General features: G+C 35.1%; 1 long non-coding RNA gene and 1 pseudogene across 5 annotated transcripts; one reads left to right on the top strand and one right to left on the bottom strand.

The window, feature by feature from the left end:
- The window catches only part of LOC124089387 (tripartite motif-containing protein 43-like), a 64,553-nt pseudogene extending 57,575 nt beyond the window's left edge, over positions 1 to 6,978 (top strand).
- A 2,251-nt stretch (positions 6,979 to 9,229) lies between these two features.
- Positions 9,230 to 20,811, bottom strand: LOC124089389 (uncharacterized). Of its 5 annotated transcripts, XR_009226258.1 has the most exons (9): positions 19,883 to 20,252; positions 18,809 to 19,218; positions 17,132 to 17,613; positions 15,902 to 15,990; positions 11,990 to 12,047; positions 11,250 to 11,670; positions 9,621 to 10,493; positions 9,348 to 9,414; positions 9,230 to 9,259 (listed from the first exon to the last, which is right to left on the bottom strand). It is a non-coding gene; the product is annotated as an uncharacterized LOC124089389 (long non-coding RNA). The 5 variants fall into 5 exon arrangements; XR_006850718.2 differs by adding an exon at positions 20,743 to 20,811 and having other exon boundaries at positions 9,230 to 10,493; positions 19,883 to 20,018; XR_009226257.1 differs by having other exon boundaries at positions 9,230 to 9,414; positions 19,883 to 20,251.
- Between the last annotated feature and the right edge of the window lie 3,260 nt (positions 20,812 to 24,071).

Genomic DNA, 24,071 nt, shown 5'->3' with positions numbered 1-24,071 from the left:
ATGAACGTACTCACTTCATATTGTCATAATATTGGAGGCTATCATTTCTTAATAATCTCTAATTTCATAGTTCAATAGTGGTAATTTGCTTTCCAGAGAAATTGAATGTCTTATAATAATGTATGTAAAGCCCATGATTTTTAGTAAGTGAGTGTTCTAAAATTATTCAAATACTGTATTAAATACATAAATATATAATATTTATTTATTGGTTCAATAAATGTATAGTTGACCAAATAGCATTGACAAAATATTGCCTTATTTAAAATTAATTATAGGGGCTGGGAATGTGGCTCAAGTGGTAGCGTGATTGCCTGGCATGCGTGCGGCCCGGGTTCGATCCTCGGCACCATATATAAACAAAGATGTTGTGTCCGCTGAGAACTAAAAAATAAATATTAAAAATTTCTCTCTCTCTCCCACTCTTTAAAAAAATAAAAATAAAATAAAATTAATTATAAATGCACACACCTAAATAACTTTTTATGTGATTTTATGGGAGATATACATCTTATTAAAATAGTTTCTTTTATATGAGTGGTTTATTCTTTTGTAGCATTTATTTTTATTACTAAAAAAATCATAATATATAAAAAAAACAAAAGGATAAAATAAAAATCACAGGCATTATTACTGTGATTAACTCACCAAGCTCCTGTTTCAGCCTCCTGAAAGCCACTGGGATTATAGGTATATGCCACCATGCCATGAGAGACTATGTTATTTTAAGTATTGGTGGATTTACATCTTTTTCAATGTCAATGATAATTTGTCAAACTTAGTGGGATATGTTCTCAAAAAATAGAAGTGACATGGTATGTGACTCAGTGATAAAGCATCCCTGGTTTCAATTTCCAGTGACCCTCCCCCCAAATAATAATATATTTAACAAGCATGTATAAAAGATACAATATATATATGCATTATAGATGCTATGTTGATTGATTTGAATTGTCAGTTTGGATTAAAGGATGCTTAAGATTAGAAGTCTTCTGGGCATGTCAAGGAGAGTGTTTCTAGGAATGATTGACATTTGGGACAGTAAACTGAAGTAGAGATTCACCCTAAGTGTGGGCAGCCATAGGTTGAGGCCCTGGATGGAACAAAAGTTGGAAAGATGAGTCATCAGTGCCCTCTAGCTTGATTCTTCTTGAGGGGTTCTAGATTGCTGCTGCAAAATCCTGAGAGCATCAGACTCTAGCTCCTTCACTCTTCCAAAATAAACTCTGACCAGTGACTATCAGGTTGTTTCTAGGCCTTTGATCCCATTGGGGCTACATCACTGATCCCTCTTGTTCTGAAGCTTCAGCATGTTAGACTAAGCAGCTACTGGTTTCTCCAACTCTCCAGCCTGCAGACAGCCATTGTGGGATAATACAGCTTCTGGTTCTGTAAGCCAATCTAATAAATCTCCTTTCAGTAAACATATATACCCTGTTGGTTCTGTCCCTCTAGAGAGCCCTGACTAATACAGATACATAAAGTTTGGTAAATAAAGAAAGTGAACCTGCTAAAAAACTAGATAACTTCTTTTTGAATGACATTGTTACAAAACAGAATATACATATGTAGTCAGTGAAATATGAAAAAGTACTCACCTTTATGAGCCATTAGATTATTGCAAATTCAAACCATATTGAATCACTAGGGCTTGAAAAGAATAAATAAAATTTAAAGATAAATAATATGTGTTGACAAAAATGTAGAATAAATGAAGTTTACTCAAGGGTAAAGAAAGTATAAATTGAAAAAAAAATAATTTTCGGCTCACTTACTGAAAGCATTTCCTAAAGCCTAGGTATTCCAGCAGAGACAAACATATATTATCAGCACTTTCTACATAGTTAAAAGTTATACACAATGTTGCTGATTTCATCACTTCCCATAATACCCTAAAATTTGGAGCCAAAGATACTTACCAACAGTAGACTAGCTAAATAGTCACACACTTATGCAATGCATCCTTCAATGCAGGTTTTTGTCTCTCCCCTCTTCTACCCCCAAACACTCCAACAGAAAGTGAGGAATGCTTTGCTGGTTCCCAGGTGAAACTCAAGTTCATGGCTAAGTTTTTAGCAGCATTAACATTGTCTGAAATTAGCCCCCCAAACCATTTTTTTTTCCAGATCATCTTGCTCAGCTTTCCAGTCTGGCCTTAAATTCTTTATCTTTCCAAGTAGCCTCAGCCTCCTGAGTAACTGAGATTTTTGACATGAACCCCTGTGCACAGCAGCTGTCTCAACATTTTTGCCTGAACTTGACATGCTTTGTCCCAGGTGTCAGAAATCACTGTGACCACACTTCATCTTCCAGATGGAAAGAATGGATGCCCAAGCCAGTGTCTGAAAGCGTGTATCTCCTTGATTTCTCTTTTAGGGAAGAAATTTAGCAAATGTGAGCATTTGAGGTCTGCCAAAATGAGGAGCTTTCCTCATCTAACACTTTGAAAATGTGGTGCCACAGTCCGGCTGCAGCAAAATAACCAGGGGGGTGATGAGCAACTTGTGTAGATTGATACAGCAGGAGTGGAAGCCATTTATTGCAGGACAGGAGCGGTATTTATACATTCCACACAGCTTATCTAATTAGCATAAACTAGATACATCAGTCAACCAATAAGGAATCTCCACACTTAATGGCTTGCTGGTGTTACTTCACAAACCACTCCCTCTGGCATTTTGCCAGGCACCATCCAGACTTGTTTACAGACTCTAACATTTCTCTGGCAAAATGCCAGGAGCCATCCTGACTTGTTTACAGACTCTAACATTTCCCCCTTTTGTTTGATTTAAATAACGACCATAGTGGTTTTTACACAAACACCATATATAATCTGCTACAAGCAGAAGGGGAGGATACAAAATGTCACAATACCAAGCCAGTTGATGGCTCCATGCAAGAAGCCCTTGGAAAAATTATACCAGCAATGACACCGTTAGCAAAGATACCGAGTTACAATTTGTTGTAGATTACAGTTTGTTATCTCAGTCCAGGTAAAGCAGTGTCTCAATAGATTAACTCACAGTCCAGGTAAATCACAGTCCAGGTAAGTTCTGCAGGCAGTAAGTTCTGCAGGCAGCTAGCCTAAGCTGTAGCAGCAGAAACAGCAACAGCTCCAAAGTCTCCTCCGTTTCTCAGCCGAAGTTTTGTCGGGTTCTCAGCAACACTGGAAATTCTTCCACCTTCATCTTCACTGGCACTGGGACAAAGGCAGGAACTCCGGATGGCTAAAGAAAATCCTGTAGTATTCCAGCAGGCACTAAGAAAACAACCTTCTGAACAATTTAGTACATTATCTCAAGGTTTTTTTTTTACATTTGAAATAAGCCTTAATAGTGCTCATTATAATTTTTCTTCCTACTAAAGTACTTATATCTTATTCATTGATTCTATCATTGTGAGATGGAAACAAATATATTTGTTTCTCAAGTGTTTTAATTTATATATATATATATATATATATATATATATATATATAATGTACATGTACACATAGATACAAAGGAGAAGCTGCTAAAGCAAATAATATCATTATGGGAAAATACCCAAGTAAATCAGAAAAATCCAAATGAAGAGACAAAAATAATCAGCCTATTGTTGGTAAGTATAAGTCTATTTTCCTAACACTCAGCTTGAGACATTCAAACAAAAAATTTATCTCTAGTCACTTTAACATCATGGTGTAAGAATATTAGGCATAGCTTTTCTAATCTTGAAAGTAACATTCAACTATATTGGTCAAATAAATGACCAAGCAGTGTTGTAGGGAGGTTTGAGATTAAAATTAATTTAATAAACAGAGATGAGACTATTGCATATAATGATGTGTGACTCAACTATAAATTCTAATTGCTTGCATAGAGGCTTTTATATGTGGGAGGATAAATTATCAGTCAAAACTTTTTCTTTAGATATTTTACACACTCATGAAGCAGATAAAAGTTGATAAATGCAGATAAAAGGATGGCTTGGTTCCTTCCATCATTATAAAGAATAGAAAAAGAATCAAGATTAAAGAGGAATAAAATTGCAATTTCTGAGAAATGGGTAGATATGAATTTATGGTGTGTGTAACATACTGATAAAAGGTACTGGCCAAAGAGAGAGGTTTAAGTGGAGAAGGATAAAATCTTGCTGAAAGGTGATCTAGACAACCTATCCCTACAATGGTACATGTATCTATGGGAAGAGCTGATGAGGGCTGAGTATAAGTAACTGTGTCCCATTCTTCTTGAGGAAGAAAAACTACATATAGAGTCTTAAAAAGGAAAGGAAATTAATTTTTGAGCATCTCAAAAAAAGCAAAGGCAAAACGGTTCAAAAGAAGACACACCTAAGAGAAATACATAAGAAGCTATTGAAAATGTCCCATAAACCCTATGTTGAGCTTCTCCAGGTGAGCACTGAGATGCAGGTGAAAGTGTTTTACATAATCCTAGATTCTCAATTTTGACCACATTACTTAGTGCCACATCTAAATTTTCACATCTCCTGCATCAATGATGAGGTTCTTTCCTCTTTGGATATAATCTAGGTAAAGTTTAACTTCTATTCTGACTACAAATAAGCAAAATTTATGGAATTTTGTGAGTAGCTGTCCTAGGAAATGTTTTCTTCTTAAACTGTTGTTTTGAAACTTACTTCTCTAAGAATCAGAAAATAACCACTTATTCATCAACATTCTATTTTTGCCTGCCACTGGACAATATGAAGAAATTTTGGAAAAGCTAATGGTTCCTTACATCTGTTTTGAAATTGTGGGTTTGAAATGCCCTCATTAGAGACATTGTCTGCTATGTGCTACCCATGTCCTTCCTTCTCACTCTTTTCTCACCCTCTGGGTGTTGAATTCTTGAAGAATTCAGTTTCTTCAAATATGTGTTACCAGTATTGTCCTGAGAGATGAAAATGAATTTATAAAAAGGGTTGCTGTGATGATATTTGATACTTACCTGAACTTTACAAAAAACAAAATACCATCCTATTTCTTAAAAAAATCTAAGCCTTTCTTGTTTTCTTTGCAGGACTTGGGAGGTCTATTGACAAAGTAAGTTTAGTCTTTAGTGAAAACTAGCGCACCATGTGAGCTATGAAGAAGATCAAGCTGTTTCTAACAAAGTGAAGAAATACTTTATGTAATTAGTAATCAACTGTGTGTGCATGTGTTTGTGTGAATATGATTTCCTGTTCCCTTTATCAGAAGTTAGCTTCTCTTTTCTCCTGTGGTTGAGGGATGCATGTTTTGCTGGGCTGAATGCTGACATTCATAAATACAACCCTGTATGATTTTACATGGTAAATCAGAAATACTGAGGTGCAGGGGATAGTTTTTCCTAGTTAGAAAATGAGATTGGCACCTATGAGAAATGAGCTGTTAACTGGCAAATATAGTAAAAAAGACTCCTAGGAATAGTCCCTTCTCATGAAGATGGAGGTACACAATGATGAGAAAAGGGTTTCAAGAAATATTTTGAGTGGAGTGGTTGTTTGGTTCCTTAAAAACTGTTATGACATCTTTCACACCACAAGATTCATATCCTCTTCCTCCTTACAGAAGTGAGTCAGTGCAGTTGCCTCAGCCTATAAAGCCAGCACTTCCTGCCCAGACCATCACTGGACTGATAGATAGGCTTATCTGCTTTCAAGGTGAGTATCAGCCCACTTATGGAAACACAGTATAGTGCCCTTCAGTAATGATTTTCTGTGGGAAATATTTACCTTTATTAACCTTTAGTATCCAAAAAGGAAATGCCCTGTCAATTCGTATTTATAATCACAATTAGTAAACTGATTACCATGATTAAATAAGAAAAAAAATAAATGCAGGCTGTTATAATGATAAATGTGATTCAGGGAATAGATACAAAATCACTTAAATGAGTCAGACAATTATAAATTAGTTCAGAATGTTCTCACTTTAAATTAGGTGCAGTTAGTGATGGAGATTATTTAAATATTTTCCCTTAAAATATCTTAGTAATTGAATATTTCACATGTAATATATTAAATGTAATATATAAAAATGCATTAAATTTAATATATTAAAATACATGAACAAACATAAAATAATGAATGCACAGAGCAATATTTTATGGGCATCAAAAATAAAATGAGTTGGTGAAGTTGAGGCAGTATATAGATTTTCATGGTAAACCTAAATAGAAACCAAAGCAAGTAGTAATTTCCTTGGACTTAGTGGCAATGCAGAACTCCAGTTCTCAGGTAAAATGAAAACCAATGAGCTAGAAATAGGCATGACCACCTATTTTGTTACAGTGTTCATATTTTTAACAGTGTTTTCATTGTTATTGGGCTTTTGTTTCTGCTGCAGATGTTCTGGAAAACTTGCAATGTACGTCAGCCATAATTATCCCTTTACTTCTGCCTTCTAACTCATCTCTCCTACTAAAAGAGTCAAAGGTATAACTTCTCATCTAACAGGAATTTAAAAGACGATTTTGACTGGAATATTCTCTTCTTTCCACTGTGGAAATTTCCTTCAAAAATTCAGTAACCGATCATAACATCAAACTATTTGATGATGTGAGAAGTTTAAGATTTGAGCATGTCCATCTAGGCTCATGTTTGAATTCTGATAGATCTAACTATTTTGCTGCATGGGGAACAAAGAGTTCCCTGGGAAATATTACTATAAATTGGATATGAAGGACTCTTTGGACAGGGATCTAGGAATTTTCAAGGACTCCTGGGTAAGGAAGAATGGCACACTGATTGACTCCAAAGACATGTTTCTTCTCCTCTTTGTGAAGGAGGATGATCACTACAGTCTCTTGACCACCTCCCCAGTGTTTTTTCACTACATAGAGAAGCCTTAGGTCCGGGTTGGTGTGTTTCTTAATTTTTGAAAGTGGAAGTTTGAATTTTATGAATATTATCAAGAGTTCCCTTATATGGCAGTACCCTGCTAGCTCTTTGAATTTCCCAGTCAGGCCTTTTGTTCATATTGGCTACAAATAACCAGGGATAAATCAGGAAACTCTATGCCTAGGAATTCTGTAATTCAGGCAGCCCTTCCCAGTAAAAGTCAACAATATTATACTTTAGTATTTTTTCAGTATTTTTTACTAGATCCCGATGTGGTGGTACATGTTTATTCATTCCAAGAGTTCTAGAAATTCAGGAAGCTGAAATTGGAGGACCTCAAGTTTGAGGCCAGCCTTGGAACCTTAGCAAGGCCTAGTCTCAAAAAAAAAAAAAAAAAAAAATAGAAAGGAGTAGAAGGGGCTCAGATACAGCTTAGTTGGTAGAGTGGTTCCCTCACTTGCACATGTTCTGGGTTCAATTCTCAGTACAAAAAAAAAAAAAAGCCTGGGAATGTAGTTCAGTGGTAGAGCACCTCTGGTTTCATTCTCAGTCCAAGAAAAAGAAAAAAGAAAATTTTTTTTTTCTTGAATGTAACTTCACTTTGCTTTTAAAAACAAAGATGGTTGAAGATAGTATGAATGCAAAATTGTGTTGATTAATTTTCTTTAAATGAAGATCATATTTTGTGGCACATAAAATGCTTTGCAGTGCCTTTTTTTCCATCTTCACTATAGGCTATGGATCTTTGAGTATTTCGTGAGTTTTTCAGAATTAACAAATATATGTAAAGGTATGATACATGTTTAATAGAATTTTTTTTTGGAAAAATTTTCACATCATAGGCAGAAATATTTGTCCACAATAAACATACCATTTTGATGTTTTCACCTTTCTGTTAATCTAAGAAATTCTAATTTATTCATCCTTAGGGAATAAAAAAGTAAAACTCTTTCACACACTCAGGATAAGAAGCTATTTTTCAGTGAAGCCAGTAAAGTTTGGCCCTTTCTCCTTCCCTACTATTTCCTTAACTATTTTTTTTCTTTCATTTTCTTCACTATTTTTATTTTTTATTCTAATTACTTATACATGATAGCAGAATGCATTTCTATTCTTTGTATGCATATTGAGCACATCTTTTCATTTATTTCTCTGCCTGTACACAATGTAGAGTTGTTTTACATGTGTAGTCATACATGTACCCAGGGTAATGATGTTCATCTCATTCCACTATCTTTCCTACCCCCATTCTCCCTCCCCTACCTTCCCTCCCCTTTGCCTAATCAAAGTTCTTCCATTCTCACCCTCCACCCCCATTATGTATCTGCATCCACTTCTCAGGGAGACCTATACAATAAACACTACAGAAGACTAAACAAAGACATTGAAGATCTTAGAAGATGGAAATATCTCCCATATTCTTGGATAGTAATAATTAATGTTGTCAAAGTGGCCATACTGCCAAAATCATTATATAGATTTGACGCAATCTCAATTAAAATCCCAACAACATTCCTCATAGAAATAAAAAAAGCAATCATGAAAATCATTTGAAAAAAATAAGAGACTCAGAGTAGCCAAAGCAATCCTTAGCAAGAAAAGTAAATCAGCATGCATCATAAGATCAGACTTTAAACTATACTGCAGAGCCATAGTAACAAAAAATGGCATGGTATTGGTATCAAGGTAGACTTGTAGACCAATGGTACAGAATAGAAGACACAGACACAACACCACATAAATACAGTTATCTGATAGTAGACAAAAGCACTGAAAACATACATTGTAGAAAAGATAGCCCTTTAACAAATGGTTCTTGGAAAAATAGAAATCCATATGTAGAAAAATGAAATTAAACCATTATCTGTCACCATGCACAAAGCTTAACTGGAAGTGGATTAAGGATCTAGGAATTGGACCAGATAGCCTGCACATAATGGAAGAAAAAGTAGGCCTAAATATTCAACATATTTGATTAGGTCCTGACTTCCTTAACTATTTTTTAAAGAAATTTTATGTTAACAGCAAAATTAAGAGGAAATAAAGAAATTTTACACATGTTCTCTGCCCCTTCTCTATATACACAAGTTTATAGCCTCAATCATTATCCATATCCTCTGTCAGAATGATATATTTTTCATATAACCAATGAACTTAATTTGGTACACAGAATATGTGGATACCATATACTTATAATGAGGAGAGAATTTTGCCTCTGTTTTCTTACTCTCTGAACTGATAACTCTAGTCTATTCATGAGAAAAAAAAAAAAAAAAAAAAACATCTACAAAACAAAATTGAGGGTTCTTTTACAAGAACCCTGACAAGTATTCCTTGAAATTGTGAAACTCATAAAAAGTAAGGAAAAAAGCTCTTTCAAATGAAACCAAAGGAGTCATCAGAGTAAATTCAATGCTCCATTCTAGGTTGGATCCTGGAATAGAAAATAGGATTTTCATGTACAAGCTGGTGTAATTTTTAAAAATTTTAAAAATGTCAGACTTCAGTTCATGATAACTTACCAATGTAAGCTTCCAATGCTTCAAAACTGTCTCATGGGATGTATGAACATTTTAGGGGAATAGGAAACTGGCCATAGAAACACAAATACAAATTAAGTCAGTATATTACATTTTTAACTCTTCCTTAGATATAAAATATTTTAAAGTAAAATTTGAAAAGTTTTAACACAGATATCTATGTGTCTATGTTCCATGACACACTTAGATAGTCAAAAAAGCAACTTTTAGAAAAATTTATATAAAGTATTTAAGCTTTTAAAAATATATACATACACCAATTAATCATCCATTAGTGGTGGCCAGTGTCTGAAGTATGAAGCCCCATGCAGTACTGAGCCTCTGAATCTGCTGAGCGTGGACCACTTTTCTTCTCAGTTTGCTGTTTATTCTATTTCCCAGTTGAGATAGCAGTTGTGGTTGCCAGTTCAGGTGCAGCATTTTATGTTTTACCTCAATGGCATTTTGTGATAATTTCTTTCTCAGTTTCTTGCCTCTCTCCTGTTTAAATCAAGACCTCTGTGGGATCTCAGGCTATCTCCTTATGATGTCTCTTCAGGGTTCTTAATGCATTATTTTACCTCTTTTATATGAATCTTCTGCCTTTTCTTTTATACCTTTGTTTGATTCTTCTGAAGATTTTTGAATATATTATATAACACTGTATTATACATTAAAAAACTCAACTTTGCCATAGTTAAAAATATTATATATATATCTTCTCTTTCAAACTAAATAGTTCAATACTGTCCTCAGTGTCTGGAACAATTTATCCAAAACTCCAAAGTTGGACAGGAAATACCAGTCATGCCTCACTCACCTCACATACTAGTAGTATTCATCACATTAGCTTGTGTTCACCAGTCAATTTGTAATATTACCAGCAATCCCTGCATATTCTGAAAGGAAAATACTATCCTCCAATGACAACTCAAACTGAGCTGACAACATCATTTTAGTCTGCATAAAAACAAAGAAAACCTTTTCATATTTACCATGAAGAAGTGAGTTTTGTGAACTACCTCATTTAGATTTTTGCATCTCTTGAGTCATTTTCCATAACAGATCAATTTCCTTTAGAAGGAAATTGAAAATAAACATAGGCTTTAGTGTTAGGGAAGACAGTCTTGCAGGATTCATTTTTGTGTACTGAAAAAAAAAAAAAAAAGCAGTGTTTTAGAGTAGAGCAATCTTGAGTTAGAAGAGAGTCAGATTTTCACAAATTAGTCTAAATTAATTTTATTATTTGGGAAGCAAATAATAATGATGATGATGATGATAATAATAATAATAATAATAATAATAATAATAGTTTGAAGGAATCCTAGATAATGTAGTCCATTTCCTGACAAGGCACTTGTTACATAACCTCACTATGAAAGGGTCCAGCTTGCAATTAAAGAAGCCCGTGTTCCTAGTGCTACCCATCTGATCTACTGCTGCCAGAATTTCACATATTTGGACAATATGTTTATTTTTATTTTCAGTACTGAAGATTGAACCCAAGGTTAAATGTATGGTAGACAAGCATTTACCATGAGAAGTATCCTCAGCCCCCTAAACACACAAACCAAAAAAGAATAATGTCTTGCTAAGTTGCCCAGAGTTGCCTGAAACATGGGATTCTCCTACCTCTATGTGCTGAATAGGTAGGATTATTGGCATGGCCACCATGTCCTGTTATTTGGACAGTGTTTCTAGGGGAACTTTACTTCATGAGCATTCATCTTAGTTATGATCATAGTATCAAACTGGGAAACATTTAAAGTTATTTATATCTTGAAATTTATACCTAAACAGCACTAACTCCATCTGCATGATCATCTGCCCCACTGTCATATGCCCTCATCTTTCTCTCTTATTTGGATGCTTCAGTTTCCAAGTTGCTTCATGACCATCACTCACCCTGTACTCCTCAGCCACCCATTATGCTGGACTATAGCTGTTAAAAACGTGTTTGAGTGATTCAGAACAAGGTGCAAAGAGCAAGTTCTTGTCGACTTCACAGAAGAGCCCCTTTTTGTCCCTGTGTGTCCTGCAGAGCTGCCCCCCACAGCTGCTCTGAGAGTGAGGTGTGGCCTATCTGGCAAGCGAAGCCAGCTTCTTGAGGACAATGTTGGTTTTGAAGTCTACCTTCTCTGCTATTTCTCTACACTTCTGGAAGCACATTGGTATTTGGGCTTCCTCCCAGCAGAGGCAGAGGCAGGGTCAGCAAAAGGTGTTCTCACAGTCTATGGTAACAGGTTGTAAGAAGTAATTCATGCAAATGGAGCATGTGAGTGCACTCTGGAAGTCTTGCAAGGCCTTTGAATCCATGTTTCTGAAACTGAAAATATAAGGGAAGTGGGTAAGAGGAAAAAGGGAAATAAGAGAGACTTATCCTTCTGCTTGATGAGGAAATAAAAAACATAAAAGAACTTTGGACAGCCCTGCTTGTTCAGTTGAGTTGTGCTTAAAGTTTCTATTAACTTCTATCAATACAATCTAAATATGGAAAATATAGAGAGGCTGGGTTTGTTTTGACACAAATGAACAAGATGAGATGAGCATGATCTTTATTTTAAAAAAGAAACTTTCTTAATCATTTGGATAAGTTCAATATTTGGACAAAGAAGAATGTTTAGGATGATTCCAGACTTACGTACATTAGCTGATCAGTCTGAGTGATTATCTCTCCCTCACTTTGTCTCTCTGACTCCATAACTGTAACAAACATAGAGACAGCTTTTATGCCAAATATCTATTCTCTCTGCCTCTCAACCCATGGATGTGCTTCTGTAAAGACAATTAACATTGAGTTTAATTCATTTGAAGATTGCTTGGTTTAATCACTGTTGTGTTCAACTTCCAACTCCTGAAACTTCAAACAGTTGAATTTATACTTCTAATCTTAATTAAATAATTTCTTTCAAAAAATAAAATGTAAGCTAGGCGTATTGATGCACACCTCTCATCTCAGCTACTTGGGAAGCTGAGGCAAGAGGATTAAAGTTGTGAGGCCAACTGCAACAATTTATTGAGATCATGTCTCAGAATAAAAACTAAGAAAGTGTTGTGATGTAACTCAGTTGTAGAGCAACACTCTGTCCAATCCCTAGTACCAATAAAGAAAGAAATTTTTAAAATTAGAATTTAAGACTAGAGATGTAATCAGTGGTAGAGGACTTACTTGCCCAAAACATGTAAGCTCCTGAGTTTTAGCCCCAGGACTGAAAAGGAAATAAAACAGGTAATTTTTTTCTATTACTTTTCATTACAGAAAATAATTTCTCCCATATTCAGTTCTGACCATCAGAGTACCTTCATATTTTGAGGAGATGTGTATGCATGCTGAAGTAATAATCAGCAATAATTAATCTATTGTTATTTAAAACAAAATCAACTGGAGACCCTAGTGAAATGGTGCATGCCTACTATCCCAACTACTGGGGAGACTAAGTCATAAGGAAACTAATTTCATGGCCAGCCTGGGCACCTTAGTGAGACCATTTCAAAATGGGTTGTAATACAGTGGTAGATTAGCCCTGAGTACAATTCCCAGTACAAAAAAAAAAAAAAAAAAAAAAAAAAAAAAGAAAAGAAAAATTAGAGAACCAGCATAAATTAACAATGGTAACAATGGTGCTTTCCTCTCTATACTAGAGTTGAGAGACTTCACTTCAGTTTAGAGATGTAGTTGATAAAGCATGATAAATTCATGTTAATTTCTGGTATTTTTCTGTAGTTATCAATATTTCCACTTGGAAACTTTTGCAATTTGTTTGCACATAGTGGAAAACATTTCAACTATTTTGTGAACTGAAGGTTGTAAAGGGACAACATGTAGGACTTTTACATCAAGGGTTTTACTATCAAAGCTATACATTAAAATTTGAAACCAAGGGTAGTGGCACACATCTATAATCCCAGCTGCTCTGGCAGGTATGGCAGAGGGATCTCAAGATCTGCCTCTGCAAAAGTGAGGTGCTAACAAACTCAGTAAGACATTCTGTAAAATACTAAATGAGGCTATGTGGTTGACTGCTCTTGAGTTAACTCTCCGGCACCCACCCTGCCCACTAAAAAATTAAATCTATGTGCATGAAGACTATTGCATGCATATAATATACTGAATATTATAAGCAACTTATGACTTACAAAATTAATAAAACTGCAGAAATATTTCATGTAAAACCTGCAAAATCTAATAAAAAACAAGGGAATAGAATGAAAATTACTCATATTACTTATTACAATTGCTCTAGTTATATATATTTTAACCAAGGAAATATAAATAGTTTTACTTGGACAAAACTCAAGTAGGTTGAAAAGTAAATTTAAAGAATTTTTAGGAGAGAAAGACAGCTTGAAAGTATTTACTCTAAATTCCCAACTCATCAGAGTTAGCTATGAGAGAACTCTGGTGTGGAAGTTTTGGAAAATTTGTCAGTATCACCATGAGCAGTAACTCTCAGGTATGCAAAGCTCAGAAGCTGAGAATTCAAGTCTGCTACTTAGATTACCTTAGAGGTAAAGGCATTCTTCAGACAAGTACTCTTCTTAGATAACTGGGATTCACCTAAGACCATAGCCACTGTTGGTTACCTCTTCTGAAAGTGGTGGGAAGGACTTATAAGATCATACTGATTAGGTTTATGAAGTAGAGTAAAAAATTTTGATGAGGTTTGGGGTCAGATACAAGAAAGTTTACATGACTTAGGTTTTTTAAAGAGACATTTTAACTAAAACAATTATTTCATTAAATAATACTTTGTTCTACAACAACAACTTCACAATTTTAATAATTTGCTTTTTTCTTCGACTGCTGTTTAAATTTTGAAATCTCTGATTTATTTATACCTCTTTCTTTTTTTCTTTCTTTCTTCTATTTTTTCTTTCTTTTTGTATTTTATTTTATGGTACTGGGAGTTAAACCCAGGGATTCATTAAAAATGTGCTACATTTCCCACCTTCCTTCTTTTCTTTTCTTTCCTTCCTTCCTTCCTTCCTTCCTTCCTTCCTTCCTTTCTTTCTTTCTTCTTTTTTGAGACCAGGTATTGCTAAGGTTCCAAGTCTGGCCTCAAACATGAGGTCCTCCAACCTCAGCTTCCTGAATTAATAGAATTGCTGGAATTAATAATCTTGTACCACCACACTAGGTTCAAGTAAAAAATACTGAAAAAATACTGAAGTATATTGTTGTTGCCTTTTACTTGGAAGGGCTGCCTGAATTACAAAATTCCTAGGCATAGTTTCCTGACATCCCTGGTCATTTTTGGTCAGTATGAGTAAAAGGCCTGACTGGGAAATTCAAAGAGCCAGCAAGGAACTGCCATATAAGAGAACACTTGGGAACATTCACAAAAGTCACACTTCCACTCTCAAAAATCAAGAAACACACCAACGTAGCCCTGAAGTTTCTCTATGTAGTTAGAAAATATTGGGGAGGTGGTCAAGAGACTGTAATGATGATCCCCCTTCACAACGAGGAGAAGAAACATGTCTTTGGAGTCAATCAGTGTTCCATTCTTCCTCACCCAGGAATCCTTGCAGATTCGTAGATTCCAGTCCAAAGATTCCTTCATATCGAATTTCCAGTAATATTTCCCAGGGAACTCTTTGTTCCCCATACATCAAAATAGTTCGATCTATTAGAATTCAAACATGAGTCTGGATGGACATGCTCAAATCTCAAACTTCTCACATCATCAAATATCTTGATGTTATGATCCATTACTGCAATTTTGAAGAAAATTTCCACTGTGGAAGGAAGACAATATTCCAGCCAAAATCATCTTCTAATTTCTGTTAGGTTAGAAGTTATACCTTTAACTCTTTTGGGAGGAGAGGTGGGTTAGAATGCATAATTGTGGCTGGAGTATATTACAAGAGTTCCAGAACACCTGCTGCAGAAACAAGAGCCCAATCACAATGGAAACATGGCTAAAAATATGGACACTGTAACAAAAAGGGTGGTCATGCCTACTTCTAGCTCACTCCTTTAATGAGCTAGAAGTGGAGGTCTGCATTGCATTAAGTCCAAAGAAATAACCACTTGCTTTGTTTCCTATTTAGGTTTACCATGGCAATATATATACTGCCTCAACTTCACCAACTCATTTTATTTTTGATGTTCATGAAGTATTGCTCTGTGAATTCAGTTATATTATGTTTATTCATGAATTTTAATATATTAAATTTAATGTATTTGTGTATATTATATTTAATATGATACATGTGAAACATTCAATTACTAAGGCATTTTAAGGGAAAATATTTAAATAATCTCCATCATTACCGGAACTTAAAGTGAGAACATTCTGAACTAATTTATAATTGTCTGACTTACTTAAGTGATTTTGTATCTATACCCTGAATCACATTTATTATTATACCAGCCTGCAGTTACATTTTTCTTATTTAATCATGGTAACCAGTTTACTAAATGTGATTATAGATACCAATTGACAGGCCATTTCCTTTTGGGATATTAAAGGTGAATAAAGTTAAAGATTTCCCACAGAAAATCATTACTGAAGGGTGCTATACTGTGTTCCCATCAGTGGGCTGATACTCACCATGGAAGCAGTTGAGCTATCAAATGATGGTCTGGGCAGAAAGTGCTGGCTTTATAGGATGAGGCATGTGCAGCTGCACTGACTCACTCCTGTAAGGAGGAAGAGAACATAAATCTTGTGATGTGAAAGATGTCATCACAGTTTTTAAGGAACTAAACAACCATTCCACTGAAAATATTTATTGAAACCCCTTACTCATCAGAGTATGCCTCCATCTTCATGAGAAGGGACTGTTCCCAGGAGTCTTTCTAACTTTATTTATCTATTAACAACTCATTTCTCAGAGGTGCCAATCTCATTTCCTAACTAGGAAAAACTATCCCATGCACTTCAGTGTTTCTGATTTACAATTTAAAATCATTCAGAGTTGTATTTATGAATGTCAGCATTCAGCCCTCAACCCTCAAACACAGGGGCAAAGAGAAGCTAACTTCTGATAAAGGGAACAGGAAATCATATTCACACACCTGCACATACTGTTGATTATTATCTACATAAAGTATTTTTTCACTTCTTTAGAAACAGCTTGATCTTTTTCATAGCTCACATGGTGCCCTAGTTTGCACTAAAGACTAAACTTACTTTGTCAATAGATCTCACAAGTTCTGCAAAGAAAACCAGAAAGGCTTAAATTTCTTAAGAAATAGGATGGAATTTTGATTTTGGAAAGTTCAGGTAAGTATCAAATATCATCACAGCAACCCTTGTTATAAATGCATTTTCATCTCTTAGGACAATTCTGGTAAAGCATAATTGAAGAAACTGAATTCTAGAAGAATTCAGCACCCAGAGGGTGAGAAAAGAGTGAGAAGGATGGACATGGGTAGCACATAGTAGATAATGTCTCTAATGAGGGCATTTCAAACCCACAACTTCAAAACAGAATTAAGGAACCATTAGCTTTTCCAAAATTTCTTCATATTGTCCAGTGGCAGGCAAAAATGGAATGTTGATGAACAAATGGTTACTTCTGGTTCTTAGGAAAGCAAGCTTCAAAACAATAACTTAAGAAGAAAACATTTCCTAGGACAGCTACTCACAAAATTCCACAAATTTTGCTTATTTGTTGTCAGAATAAAAGATAAGCTTTACCTAGATTATATCCAAAGAGGAAAGAACCCCATCAATCACGCAGGAGATGTGAAAATTTAGGTGTGGCACTAAATAATGTGTTCAAAACTGAGAACCTCAGATTATATAAAACACTTTCACCTTCATCTCAGTGCTTACCTGCAGAAGCTCAACATAGGGTTTATGGGATATTTTCACCAGTTTCTTATGTATTTCTCTGAGGTGTGTCTTCTTTTGAACAATTTTGTCATTGCTTTTTTGAGATGCTCTAAAATTCATTCGATTTCTTTTTTAAGACTCTACATGTAGTCTTTCTTCCTCATGAAGAATGGGACACAGTTACTTATACTCAGCCCTCATCAGCTCTTCCTGTAGATATATGTAGCACTGTAGGGATAGGTTGTCTAGATCACCTTTGAAGCATGATTTTATCCTCCTCCAGTTAAACCTCTCTTGGCCAGTACCTTTTATCAGTATGTTACATACACCATAAATTCATATCTGCCCATTTCTCAGAAATCACAATTTCACTTCTCTTTAATCTTGATTGTTTTTCTATTCTTTATAATGATGGAAGGAACCAAGCCATTCTTTTTTGTGCTTTTATCCACTTTTATCTGCTTCATGAGTGTATAATATATCTGAAGAAAAAAAAATTTTTGATTGATAATTTATCCTCCCACATATAAAAGCATTTATGCAAGCAATTATAATTTATAGTTGAGTCACACATCATAATATGCAATAGTCTCATCTATGGTTAGTAAATTAATTTTAAACTCAAACCTCCCTACAACACTGCTTGGTCATTTGTTTGACCAACATAGTTGAATTTTACTTTCAGAATTAGAAACCACCAGAAAAGCTATGCCTAATATCCTTATACTATGATGTTAAAGTGACTATAGATAAATTTCTAGACTGTCTGCCTCAAGCTGAGTGTTAGGAAAATAGACTTATACTTACCATCCATGGACTGATAATTTTGTTCTCTTCATTTAAATTTTTCTGATTTACATGGATCTTTTCCCATAATGATCTTATTTGCTTTAGCAGCTTCTCCTTTGTGTGCATGTATATACATATGTGTGTGTGTATATATATATATACATATATATATATATATACACACATACATTATATATATAATGAGATATATATATATATATATATAAAATGAGATATATATATATATATATATATATATATATATATCATTAAACACTTGAGAAGCAAATACATTTGTTTCCATTTCACAATGATAGAATCAACAAAAAAGATATAATTACTGTTGTAGGAAGAAAAAAAATTATAATACCTTCTTTTTTTACCATTGATGATTATGAATTTTAGAAGATTTCAGCCTGCAAAAGTACAAAATATAATGTAGCCAGGGATATTGATATATAGCTTTCAGATAGTGTGGCAATTCCATCAGAATTGGGATTTTCTGAGGCTCTCCCACACTAATTCCAAGCACTTTATCCCTTGTGTTAGTATATATGCATACTATATAGAAATAGTTTGCATTTATTATTGGAGTATCCTGTAACTCTTTTCAAATGAGAACTTTCTAATGCCTTAGTGTTAAACTCAAAATTAAAGTAAGCATGCACCTTATCACGAGCCCTGTAGAAGCAAGCTCCACTAAGGCAGGTATATTTGTATACTTTATTTATTGCTTACACCTTTGGTACTTAGCTTCTTCCTTGATGCTTGGAAAATTTTGTAGCAAGCAGTAAAAAACAGGGCAATCATCATCGTGATCCTCATCTTTTTTATAATCCCTGAGTGCCCTCACTCACACTTCACAGTGCTCTTAGGGGGTTCACTTACCTGGTACTCCTCAGCAGCCCCTTCTACAGAAGGATGTCCCTGAGCCCTTTGCTCCTGAGAGCTGGAGCAGAGCAAACACAGCAGGGGCTTTTAATCTTCACTGAAGATCATCTTTGTCTCTTTGTAGATCACACACATTTTGCTAGAGCTCAGGAATTTCCTGAGACTGGCTTTTCTGGAAGTGGACATCAAATTCTTCAGAAGAATATTGTTTTTGACATATTTCTGTTGAGATGGCTCTCTGCACACAGGGAAACAGGCAGGAGTTTGGACTTGTTCCCAGGAAAGGCAGAGAAAGGGTAAACAAAAGCTGTGCCACTGTCTATGGTGACTGGGTTCATAAGGTACTTTAGGCAGATGGAACAGGTGCATTCTTTCTTGAAGGCTTGTGAGATTTCTAAGTCCATTTTCTGAGGGAAGAATATCAATAGAATTTATTCATCTATCCTTGAAGAGAAAAAGTCCTGAACAAAATTTTACTCAAGTTGTTATTGAATAGCACACTTCTGCCTATGACAAAATAGACTTCCTTTAATATATGACCAAATATAAAAATTAATAAATAGATAACTCAAATAAATTATGGATTTAAGAGAATACCTCTCTCTACCAAGCCCAAACTATTTCCAAACACTGCTTCACAATGTGAAAATATGTAAATATTTTAGTCTGTTCCAGAAAACAAGGCATCATTTATAATTTTATTTTGCTAAAGATTTGGGTTCTCATTTCTACAGTGGTTGAATTTCTAGAAATAAGAGGGAAGAAGTATTCCTAAATATATTTTTAAATCTACAAGTACAAAAGTACAAGTTATCTGGAAGCTAATTTCTGAGTCCTTATAAAATACATAGAACCAACTAAGGGATACAAAACTAACAAAATTAAATTAAATATCACTTTAATTCCAAACTATATTCAAGTCAAGACAGAAGAGGAATGATTTTTATACTAAGTAGAGAAACAGCATCATTTCATAGAGATAACCTAATTTGAAGATCATTTAAAATAGGAAATTTGACTTGATTTGGCTTGGTAAAGCAACTACAGTTCCACTATGAATGGTGTACTTACCTAACTAGTGGGTCCATGGTTTCACCAGTGCTTGTTGCAGAAGGGTAAGTATGAAGTCAGCTCCAGGATTACGTGCTCCAGTTGTAGAGGAGGTAGATTAAAATGTCCCTCAGCGAGATGAGTTTCAAACTCTGCTCTGGAGAAGAATGAGCTTGTCTCCAGGAGTGCCCTTTTACTGAGTGCCTGAAGACCACACCCAGTTCTTCCTTGATTGCATTTCAGGATGCTCAATCAGTGTTAGTGTAGGTAATTGGGTTAGTGTGGGTGTTTTGGTCATGTGGGTGATTAGTTTTCAGGTACAGAGTGTTGATGTATCACCTTGTCTAATCTTCATAAATAAAGCTCCACAGGCTTACCAACAATGATCAATTAAAAAAAAAATAAAACAAAATGAATCCTCAGCTTCAGATTGTTTCTAATATTTAGTTGTGTTTTTTTATTTATTTATTTTTTGCTTTAAAAACATAGAAAGAGGGTGTCATCAATATACGATTTTTAGTAAATATATTTTTTAATATTTATATATATATATATTTTGCCTGAGATTGAATTTAATTTTATTCTGACACTTAGAGAGGGATTTAGTTTATAAATTTTATTTTACTCACCATGTGTGGGGGTGCATGCCTATATTCCTAGCTATGGAAGCTGAGGCAGGTGGCTCAGCAATTCAAACCCCAGCCTCAGCAATTAGTAAGGTCCTAAGCAAGTCAGTAAATCCTATCCCTAACTAAAATATGAAAAAGGACTAGGATGTGGCTCAGTGGTTAAGTGCCCCTAGATTCAATCCCTGGTATACACAGACACACACACACACACACACACACACACAAGAAAGAAAATAATTTTGTTTTTCTCACCTCAATCTCATTCTTTCCAGTAAGAGACCAAGGGTCCTGCCTTCCAAGTGCTTCTAAAGGAATGACACATATTCAGTGTAAACTGCAAGAGCAGATGAGGCCACACCTGCAACCCATCCTGTTTGGAACATGAAAGATGCAACCACAAAGCCTCTACAGGCTCTTGATACACTGCATGGACTTTTTCTAGAACTTCCCTTGTACACAGATAAGTGTCAAGGATGAATTTGCCCAGCTGTTACTAATTATGATCTTAGAATATAAAATCAAGACTTTTAATACAAGAATCCTGGGATTTAAGGGAGAGTGTTCAGGAGAAGTAGCTTCCCTGATATTTCCTGAGCTACAAAGGCATTAGGCTGCCCAGGAGGCCCTGTTTTTTTGCCCCAGATTTTCAAAGTGTTAGGTGAGGAGAACTCCTCATTTTTGGGGACCTCAAACGTTCATATTTGCCAAACTTCTTCCCTAAAAGAGAAATCAAGGAGATACAAGCTCTCAGACATTGGCTTGGGTATCCATACTTTCTATCTGGAAGATGCAGTGTGGTCACAGTGATTTCTGACACCTAGGATAAAGCAATTATATAAGGTCTATCTCAGGCAAAAAAAAATTTGAGACTGCTGCTGTGCACAGGGGTTCATGTCAATAATCCCATCTACTCAAGAGGCTGAGACTACTTGGAAGGATAAAGAATTTAAGGTCAGTCTGGGACTGAGCAAGATGTTCTCAAAAAAAAAAAAATGCTCGGCAGGGGGGCTGGTTTCAGACAATGTTAATGCTGTTAAAAAGTTATCCATGAACTTGAGTTTCACCTGGGAGCCACCAGAGCATTCACCACTTCCTGTTGAAGTGTTTGTGAGTAAAAGAGGGGAGAGACAAAAAAAAAAAAAAAAAAAAAAAAAAAAACTACCAAATAATCTCAGAGTCTGTGAAGTCAAGATACTTAACCTCTGAGCTATTGACTGTTTCTATCTCCTATGATTGTGGAGGCATGTTACAGGCAGGAAGTGGAAGCTACAAGCTGAAGACCCAGACTTTTTGCACAGACAGCCAGGGTGGGACACTGTTAAACCTTTTGCATGTAGCCAACAGCATGAACCTTTGGAACACACTTCAATCTTTATGTTTCTTCCCCATGATTTTTATTTTTAAAAGTTTATATCACTATCTTAACTTTTAAAATTTGCCTTTTAATATCAAAGAGAATAATAAATAGAAGACTTTACCAAACTTGAAATAACTGAAATAAATGAGTGATCTGTAGAAAAGTAATAAATCTGATCTATTTACAAAAACATTGTATAAAATGTCATTTTGTAGCCAGCATGGTAGCACACTCCTGTAATCTCAGCTACTCAGGAGACTGATGCAGTAGGATCACATGTTTTTTTTTATAGGCTGGGCAATTTAGCAAGGCCCTGTCTCAAACTCAAAAATGAGTAGGGCTGAAGATGTAGCTCAATGATAGAGGATCACTAAGTTCAATTCCCAGTACCACACATACTCAAAAAGAAAATTATTTCCTTTCCCTTTCCATTCTGTGTAAGTAACCTTAAAAGTTACAAAAATTTCACAATTTGCAAAGACACCTTACCAACCTTTTGAAGAATTGTGCCAACTGATCTAACTGTAAAGAGTACAATGTAGTGCTGTTGATTGCTTCATGTCTGAATGGTGTTTCTTTTACTTTTTTCTTGTTTATTTTTATATATTATAATTTCCTTATAAAAATGGAACAATTCTGTGATATGTAGAATGTAAATTGGCATGCTTTCTCTCATACTAGACTTCACCTGTGTGTGTTGTGTCTGAATCAATCTGGTGGGAAGTTGAGTTGGTTTTGGGATTCATTACTGATGTCATTATTTCAGTGCTGCATGGGCTGCATATTCACCTAGCATTACTTTGTTTTAAGTGTTGGACTGGCTCAACAGTTTCTCTCAATATCTGCTCCACACTCTAGTTCTCCCTACAAAATCTTCTCAGACCCTCAGATAAACTGCTTTTACATGTTACTCATCACTTGCTAGTCTCATTGGGCAATGGCAACTTGAAGGATGTAGGAACATTCCTTATGTTTCTGATGATTCAACCATGATCTTAGGGACTTTCCATGTCCCTGAGTCTTGGGAGGGGCTTTATCAGTGATTATGTCCACCTCCACCTGTAGGTCTAGACTCATCACATATTTGTATCTACTTTAATTTCTCTCTGCTTTTTAAATGTCTTTATTTCCCCTTTTCCAAAGGCAATAATATATTTGGCTCTTTGTGGCTTAAAGTTTTTTTAAACAGGAGAGATAATTATCCTCCTGGTGAAACAAAATATGTCCCCCTCAACTGCAATTTTTCCTATATTTTATTCCCAGTTATTACTGACATGTATAGTTATTTTCTCATGAAGTTATTTACTATTTTAAGTTTGGAGCTTGGGATACACCTCAGTTGATAGAGTATTTATCTTGCATGCACCAGGCCCTGGGTTCAATCCCCAGCACCCCCCAAAATATATTTTAAGTTTTAATGTTACACCAGAGTCTGAAATTTATTTAAGTAAGGTGCCATTGGTATTGTGTGTATGTGTGTGTGTGTGTGTGTGTGTGTGTGTGTGTGTGTGGTAAAAGGATCTAAAATGTATTTTCTTGGTAAATATCTAATATATCATTCCTTAGCTATATACAGTGGAAAAACTGTTTGAATATTTTTTTCAGCCTATGCTTTTAAAATTTATTCATTTACATTATTGCAGTGAGTTTGTCCATTTTGATTGCTTCATATAATTGCTTTGCATGAGTGTACAACAATTTATCTATTCAACTGTTGGTAAGTGTCTTTGAGTCCAAATTTTAGGGTATTATGAGAAATGATGAAAGGAACAGCATTGCCTATAAATTTTACCTAATAAGTATACGTAGAAACTGCTGATAATATATGCTTATCCCTACTGGAATACCTAGGCCTTAGAAAATGCTTTCAGTAAGTAAGCCAAAATTTATTTTTTCAATTAATACTTTCTCTAGCCTTGTGTAAATATTATTTATTCTACATTTTGTCAACACATATTATTCATCTTTAAATTTTTATTTATTCTTGACAAGGTCAGGTTGTGGTGAGCCGCTTCTGCCGTTTCTGCAGATTATGGTCGCCATTACAAGATGATGCTGGCTCCGCTGTGGTCTGTGACAACTCCTTATCTAGGAAAGTTGGCACATGATTTTTCACCACCCTGTGAGAAAGCTCCATGCGGCAGCTTTGCATTGGGGCTTGGGATGCTTTAAAAGGCTGGGAGGGGCATCCGAGAGAGAGAAGAAGAAATATCAAGGGCCTGAA

Source organism: Marmota monax, unplaced genomic scaffold (assembly GCF_021218885.2).
Source record: "Marmota monax isolate L192 unplaced genomic scaffold, Marmota_monax_Labrador192_F-V1.1 WCK01_AAM20220418_F8-fsc00096, whole genome shotgun sequence".
NCBI classification, from domain to species: Eukaryota; Metazoa; Chordata; class Mammalia; order Rodentia; family Sciuridae; genus Marmota; species Marmota monax.
This window is presented reverse-complemented; position numbering and strand designations above follow the sequence as displayed.